This window comes from Pseudonaja textilis, chromosome 2, assembly GCF_049901715.1.
Source record: "Pseudonaja textilis isolate UNSWEBS1 chromosome 2, rPseTex1.2, whole genome shotgun sequence".
Classification (NCBI taxonomy): Eukaryota; Metazoa; Chordata; class Lepidosauria; order Squamata; family Elapidae; genus Pseudonaja; species Pseudonaja textilis.
This window is the reverse complement of record NC_141991.1, coordinates 225,705,020-225,713,426: the sequence shown is the minus strand read 5'-3', so window position 1 is coordinate 225,713,426 and position 8,407 is coordinate 225,705,020.

Here is an 8,407-nt window from a genome sequence, read left to right as displayed (position 1 = left end):
AATTAATGAAAAACTAATGCAAACTACAAAAAAGAAAAAATAGAAAGTGCAGAAAGGAATAAAAAACAAGAAAAGAATATAGTAAAGAAAAAGAAAATAAATATATATATATAAAAATACTTCTACCCTCATCATCGTTAAGTATAAAACAGTTTTAGTAACTTTTCATCTTCTTTAAGAATACAATTCCATATCTCATGTCTTATCTATAAACACATTTTTAAAGCTTCATCATTCAGTCCTGATTAGCAAAAATCCATTAAGGATTATTAGAGATAGCAATATATCATCTTAATCTTGATCAACTAAATAAACTTTATATTGCTTCCTTTTACTTTTCCCAATTTTAACTTTTAAATCCTTCAAATAATGTTGTAGAACTTGATTTTTTTTTCCTTTTTTTGTTGCCCCTTCTCACAAAATTCTTTAGCAACTTGCTTTTGTAAATCCAATATAGGAAAGTTATCCAGGTCACCCTTTTGGTTTGTTACTTGTGTTTTTCTTTTAATTATTATGACATCATATTGAATGTAGCATCTTTTCCCATATTATTTTTGTAGCCTGTCATTTTAAAATCTACTTTCAGATCAGTCTCAGTCTTGACTGGTAAAACTGGTTCCTTTGTCATTACATCTTTTAAACAGCACATGCTTAATGGCAGCCACTCTTAAAATTAGCCTGCAAGTCTATTGTTCACGAATACCCTCTAATAAGTCTAATGTTAAAGTAATTTGCTCCTCTAAAATATTCTATATTAATACGTCCAGCTTAAATGTTCCTCTCCTTTAATTGTAATCTCTTCTTCTTTCTGGTTCCTTTCAGTGTCCAACATTCATCCTATCAATTTTTTTAAAGAATTCAAAATGATAGCATTTTCCTATGGGGAGGATTTTTATAATTAATTTCAAATCTTATTTCAAATCCAAATAGATCCTTAATCTGTTTGTAGCTTTCTAAAATCAAAGCTTTAATTACCATTTTACTCTTTCTTTCAGGAAAAAAAAGAAGTCCTTGAACTTGTATTTAAAATTTCTTCTTGCAAGGATTGAATGAAACTCACACAGCGCTATAAAGCCTGTCAATCAAAAAATCCCTAATAACTGAAGAGCATTTTAAAAAATATTTCTAAAAGTGATCAGAGAAGGCAGCATGCAAGCCCAGTGTCCTTTGGAAAGACACTGACCATGGTTAGGGGGAAAAAATGGCATTCTCTTGTCTCTCTAAACTCATTGGAAATAGCTGTCGTGCAGTCTCCTCCCGAGGAGCAACTATCTAGACCACTTGTGGGCAAATCTCCAATTATTTCCTTGTATAGAGAGGAATTACAAATATCTGTTCTATTCTCTAGGTCTAGGACTTCATTCTGCTGCAGTTGTCCGTGATGGTTATTAACAGTGGAGCAGCCTTCATTCACCATTTCTCCCCTTCAAGCCTCTCAATAACATATTTTCTCACTTCCTGTAAAGGGTAAAATATTCAGGTTGAGTGTGATTCTCAATGGACCATAGGAATATGGTGGGTTTTTTTAAAAAAAATATAGAAGTGGTTTTAATTCCCAAAGCAATTACATGACATAGAAAAATTCAAAATTCTAGTTTTATTTTTTTTTTAAGCTTGGAGTATCTATATACTACTAAAACTCTGGGAGCCTGTTCAATACTTTGTAATTTTCAGTTGGGTGAAAGTCTACATCATAGGGCAAAACTTTCTCATCAAAGGTACCCCAGATGAGCTAATCTTTAGAATGACGGGATCCATTATTCTCAAGGGGATGGAATTTGATAATTCTTTTGACACTTAGTGCTGCTACACTGCTGCCATTTCAGCACTGGCTCACTCATCTGCAATCATGTAATATTCATTTTAAACTTCCCACAACAGCTTCCCACAAGTTGATGGGGAATCCAGAAAAAGTTGATATGATTGCTGAGGCACCCACACTTCTTGCCGCCTTCTCACCAGGAAAATCTAGTGGGAAATTTGCAGGGAGAAATTCAGTGGAGAAATGGTCCAGCCACTTATGCAGTATTTTGTCCCTCCCATACCCAGCAGAAGCCTTTTATCTACTTGCTGGGAAGAGAAAGGAAAGAAGGGAAAGAGGAACCCAGTAGAAGGAATGGGAAGTTTATGTTTGGCTAAGTTACATTTGCTTATAATTTGCTCATTCTCTGGTATTAGTTGCGCTTGTCTTTCCAATTTTCTAATATCATTCTGTAATTAATTACTTTCTTTTTCTCTTTCTTTTCTCTTTCTGACGTTATATGCTATTGTTATTCCTCTTAGGTAGGCTTTCGTTGTGTCCCACAGAACATATTGGAACAGAAAAGAAATTTAAGAGCATTGAAATTAGTAAAGCAAAATTATTTTGAAAATGCAAATAAGCTGGGAAGGTGGCTTGTATATAGGTTAAGAAAGGAAGAAGAAAAGAGGTGGATTCAGCAATTACAGGATAAGGATGGAAAGATACAAAATAATATGGAAAAGAAAAAAGAAATAGTAGTGGAATATTTTAGTGAACTCTATAAACAAAAAGATATGAGTAAAGAGAGAATTAAACAGTACTTAGAGGAAGAAAATATTCCAATACTAACAGAAGAATAAAGGGAAAGATTAAACGAAGAGGAACTAAAAGAGGCAATTAGTAAACAAAAAAATACTAAAAACCCCAGAGCAGATGGATTACTTTTTATTTTTATTTTTTATTTTATTTATTTGTCAATTGTTTACGAGATAATAAGTAAAAGTGTATACATAATTATGAATACATGAAATGGGTACATATAAGAAAAATAAAAGAAAAATAAAAGAAACAATAGGACAGGGACGGTAGGCACGTTGGTGCGCTTATGCACGCCCCCTACAGACCTCTTAGGAAAGGGGTGAGGTCAATAGTAGACAATCTAAGGTTAAAGTTTTTGGGGTTTGGGGAAGAAACCACAGAGTCAAGTAGAGTATTCCAGACATTGACTACTCTGTTGCTGAAGTCATATTTCATGCAATCAAGATTGGTGCGGTTAACCTTGAGTTTGTATCTGTTGTGTGCTCTTGTATTGTTATGGTTGAAGCTGAAGTATTCATTGACAGGTAGGACATTGCAATGTATGATTTTATATACCATGCTTAAATCAGACCGAAGACGGCGTAATTCAAGGTTTTCTAGTTCTAGAATTTCAAGTCTGGTGGCATAAGGTATTCTACAACGAGTAGAGGAGTGGAGAACTCTTCTTGTGAAATATTTCTGGACTTTTTCAATTGTGCTAATATCAGATACGTAATGTGGGTTCCAGACTGATGAGCTGTATTCGAGTATTGGTCTAGCAAATGTTTTGTATGCTCTAGTTAGTAGTGTGATATTACCAGAGAAAAAGCTACGTAGGATTAGGTTAACAACTCTTAATGCCTTTTTGGCTATGTTGTTACAGTGGGCACTAGCACTTAGATCATTAGAGGTGAGTATTCCAAGGTCCTTTACAGAGCTTGGATCATCAACAAGATCTTGACTATTCAGCCTGTATTTTATTTTCGCATTTTTTTTGCCAATATGTAAGACAGAGCATTTATTTGTTGAGATTTGAAGTTGCCATTTGTTTGACCATTCTGATACACAGTCAAGATCTTTTTGAAGGGTAGCAGTACTGTCTGTGGTATTGAACAGCTTTACATCATCAGCGAAAAGAATGCAGTTGCTCTTAATATGATCACAGAGGTCATTTATGTAGAGTATGAAGAGAGTTGGTCCTAGAACACTGCCTTGGGGGACACCACTATTGACAGGTACAGAATTTGATAGGACACTCCCAATTTTGACCATTTGTTGTCTGTTTGACAGGAATGCTTCTATCCAGTTATGCAGTTGTCCAGAGATACCATAGGATTTTATTTTTAGTAGTAGTTTGTCATGTACCACTGAATCAAAGGCTTTACAGAAGTCTATGTAGATTGCATCTATTGTTTTGCCCTGATCAAGTTGTGTAGTCCATATGTTTTTGCAGTGTAAGAGTTGCAGATTACAGGATAGTTTTTTTCTGAAACCAAATTGTTTATTAGAGAGTAGGTTGTTCGTCTCTAAGTGGAGGATAATGGATTGGTTAATAATTGATTCCATGACTTTACAGGTGACGCAGCATAAGGAGATTGGTCTGTAATTTTCAACTAGGCAAGGGTCTCCCTTTTTGAAGATGGGGATGACTGTGGCTTGTGACCATAGGTTAGGCAAGGAACCAGTCCTGAAAGATTTTTCAAAGATTATGCTTAGAGGTTTGGCTATGGCAGTGGATAACTTTTTTAAGAAATAGGCACATATTCCATCCGGACCAATAGATAGGGATGGTTTTAGATTGCGTAGTGCTTTTTCAACATTGTCTTCTGTAAAATCGATATGTATTAGATCACTGTAGTTATCTGTGGTTCGGCTAGGAAATGATGGGCATGATCCATTGCTGTTTACAAATACTGAGCCAAAAAATGTGTTAAAGATGTTGGCTTTAATGGTGTCGTCGTTGCAGTCTTTACCATTAGGTCCTATCAGGGGTGGGGTGGACCTTGAATCTTTTAGTTTGTTGTTTACAAAATTGTAAAAAGCATTGGTGGAATTGGTGCTTAGAAGGTTTTCCTCTTGTTTAATGTGATAATTGGTGCATTCGGTCTTTATTTGGTGGCATAAATTTTTGTATCGGCTTTTGAAATTGGCAACGTGACCAGATTTGTTTTTCCGCCAGAGTGATCTCTTTTTGGATTGAAGTTTCCTTATTGTTATGGGCAATCTGTTTTTTTGTTTTGTTTTGGGAGTAGTTGTTGGTACATATAGTTTGATGACTCTTTTGACTTCAAGTAAAAATATGTTGTAATGGTCTTCAACAGTATTGCATCCAGTGAATAGAGATTGCCAATCAAGGGATGAGAGATCGTTGTTTATAAGATCATAGTTGCCTTTTTTGAAATTATAATTGGGGATCACATCATTGTGGTGGTTTTTGTGTGGACGTATGTTGAGACAAAAGTCAATCATATTGTGGTCACTGCTGGAAAAGGGTTCTTTAGTTTGTATTCCGTAAATTAAATTCAAACTATTGCAGAAGATGAGATCGAGGCAGTTTTTTAGTCTGGTGTTGTTGGATACTAGTTGTTCCAGTCCCAGATTTGTAACAGCATTGTAAAAGGTTGCATGTATGGCTTCAGTTGTACATTCATTTAGGGTCCAGTCAATATGAGGCAGATTGAAATCACCAAGAAAGATAAAAGGGTATGGGCAGGATGCTGCCCATGTTAGTAGTGTATTTAGCTTGTTTACATGTTCGATGTCATAATCAGGTGCTCTGTAACATAGTAAGAATTGAATTGTGATATTTAAGGATAGTTCACAGATAATGGTCTCAGGAAGAGCAAGCTCCTGGGTAACTTGGATATCTTTTAGATGTAAGGACTTTTTGTAGAAGATAGCAACACCACCTCCTCTACGAATTTCACGATCTGATCGGTAAACATGATAGTCTCTTACTGTGGTAATGGAGTCGGGAGAGATGCATTGAGCCATGTTTCACAGACAAATATAATGTCGAATTTAGCCATATTTAGTAGGAGGAAAAATTCAGGTATTTTATTTACAAGGCTTCTTGCATTGAGTAGCTTGCATTTAAGGCCAGCAGTAGTTGGAATTGAGGTAGTTAGGGCGTGCATGCCTAGTCTTGGGTGATGGTGGATTGGTTGAGGTAGGGTTGTGGTTGAAGGTTAAAGCTGAGTTGCAGGATGTGTGACTTACTTTTGATACAGTCAGCATGGTAGTCAATGTACAGGTCCTTCTCTCCATTGTCGAGACGTTTTTTGAGTTCAGTGCGGAGTACACGGGAGCGGGCACGTTGCTGTATGGTTAGGTCAGGGCGACAACGGAGGTTCTTATGGTTGGTGTTGGTTTTGGCGAGTTAATTTATAGTGTAAATGAATTTGCGTTTGCTTGATTCATTTTTGCAAATGACCCTGCAGAAGCGTGGGGTCACAGAGCCGTCACTGTTTTTGAGCTCTCAGCCAATGTGGGAAATGTCAAGTATTTCATCAGGGGAGATGGTTGATGCTTGATAATCACTGATGATGTTTCGGACAGTTGTGATGTCATCATTATCATTGATGCCCTCTAGACCAAATAAGATGGCGTTTGGACGTTTCCGTTCACGCTCAACAGCCTCTCTGATCAGGATTGGGCTATCAATATTTGTCTGGGTTATGTTTTTTTGTGGATTGGGTTGTGGTTGTTGAGTAGAGATGTGGTTTGTAGCTATTGGATGTTCAGGTTTTTGCGTTGTGTCTTTTTTTTCGAGGTTGGATAATCTTTCTTTTAAGGCATCCAGGGATGCTACTTTGGTGTCAAGGGATGTTAATCATGTTTCAATGGTATCGACTCTTTCCAACAGATCCAGTTTGGGTCTGCATGAATTGCAGAGAAATGGAAACTCATTGGATGATTCTAGGTATTGAATCAATTGCTTGGGTAACCCCAAGCAGTCATGATGAGCGTATTTGTTACATAGAGAACATTTGATGGAGTTTTCATTATCCTTTAGAGTTTTGTAGTATTTAAGGCATGTGCAGGAGTCTTGTAGTTCATTGTTGGGGATTAAATTCTCTTTAGGTTGTGGTTTGGCATTGGATTTTTTTTTTGGCATGGTAGGTTTGTTAAGATAGTATGTTGATTGAATTAATTAATGGAACAATTTTGGGTAATCAATATAGCCAATATCACACCAATCAATCAATTGCAGTAATCTCTCTAGTCAGATAATTTCCTAAGCAACAATCAACCTAATCAATTAATTACACTAACTACTAATCAATTAATTACACTAATCATTAGTCACACTGTTCAATTAAATTCACTAAATCACTGATTTTACTAATCAATTAAATTACATGAATCTTGATCTTTTAAACTAGTCAATAATCACACTCTTTGCACTAAACACTCTAATCACAATAATCAATTAATACAATAAATCAATTAAACCATTAATAAAATATTTTATAGAAATTGATTATCTAATCATTGATGTAGGTGATGAGGTAGAAAAGTTGTAAGTTTTAAGGTAATGAATTAATGGGTGTTAGATTAAAGTAATGAGGTAGTATTGAGAGTCTTTAAGGAAAGGGTTGTTTGTTTTTCTAGCAGCTGTGATAGACTGGGTAAGAGGAATTTATTGCTCTGAATGCTGCTGTTATTGCTCTGTAAACAAAAGGCTGTAACAGGATGTTCAAAGCACGCTGGGTTTTTGAAAGAGAGCAAAACTCGCTGAATTAAAACACTTTAACTACAATCAGTATGTCTCTGAATAAGATTGTTTTGCAATAGTTTTCTAAAGTTCTTCAAGTTGAATAGTACTAAAAATACAGTCCAGAAATTTGGGTTAACTAATCCAATCTGTCCTTTACTTTTAAAGTTATTTCTAGTTGCAATACCTTTTTTTAACTAAATCTGACAGTCACTCCAGATCGTTAATCACAGTTATTTTCCTCCTTTGAGTCCCACTTTCCGAGGAAAATTCCACTGCAGAAATTTGAGTGATTCTAACCAAGACTAAGCACGCTGTTACAAGATCTTTCCTTTCTTTTTCATTTCTGTCTCAGCTGACTTACTGGTTTTGATTTAGCTATGCAGGCAATTCTCTTTTTAGTTCAGATGGAGCGGTTTTTTTCGGGTCAGTCAAGGAGACTGTCCTCTCGTCTCAACAACCGAAGCCTTCCTCTGCCGTCCAGGGTAACTTTTGGCTCCTAAGAGCCTCGGGGCTTTCACCTCCCTCCTTGTTTCTCCCTGCCAGCTGTCCGATGTGGCCCCGGGGAAACTGTGTGGGGGATATTAATGGAAACGCGTTGTCTGGCGTGGAAGATACTTCTATCAGCTGTGTGAGGGATTTAAATGAAGGTACGTTGTTTGCACTCCTCGGGCTCCAAGTGATCAGTTCCAGAGCTCTACCAGTGTGGTTACTAGGGTTCGATGGAAGAGCTTCACTTCTCTGGGGAGGGAGAGGAGGACTCCGGATCAATTAGCAGGAGCTATGCTAGCATTATTTGGGCTCCATGGCTTCAGAATCCAGCGTTTTTGGGCTTGTTTTTTGGGATCAGGTTTACTCATGGTTACTGGTGCAAGCAGCAGCTTTAAAAGTGATTTCTGGTTCAGGTGGTGGCTTTATAGGGAGATAGTACTCCAGGAGTGAGAGCTTCACCTTCCTAGTTGGGCGCCGCCATTCACTTGTAGAAGTATATAAAAATGTAGGTGAAATGTTTGACCCAATTCTTTTAGAAATTTATAATGAGGCACTTACAGAGGCAAAGCTACCAATGTCATGGAGAGAAGCATATATTACACTGATACCGAAGGAGGGTACAGATACTACCCAGATAAAAAATTATAGACCAATTTCTT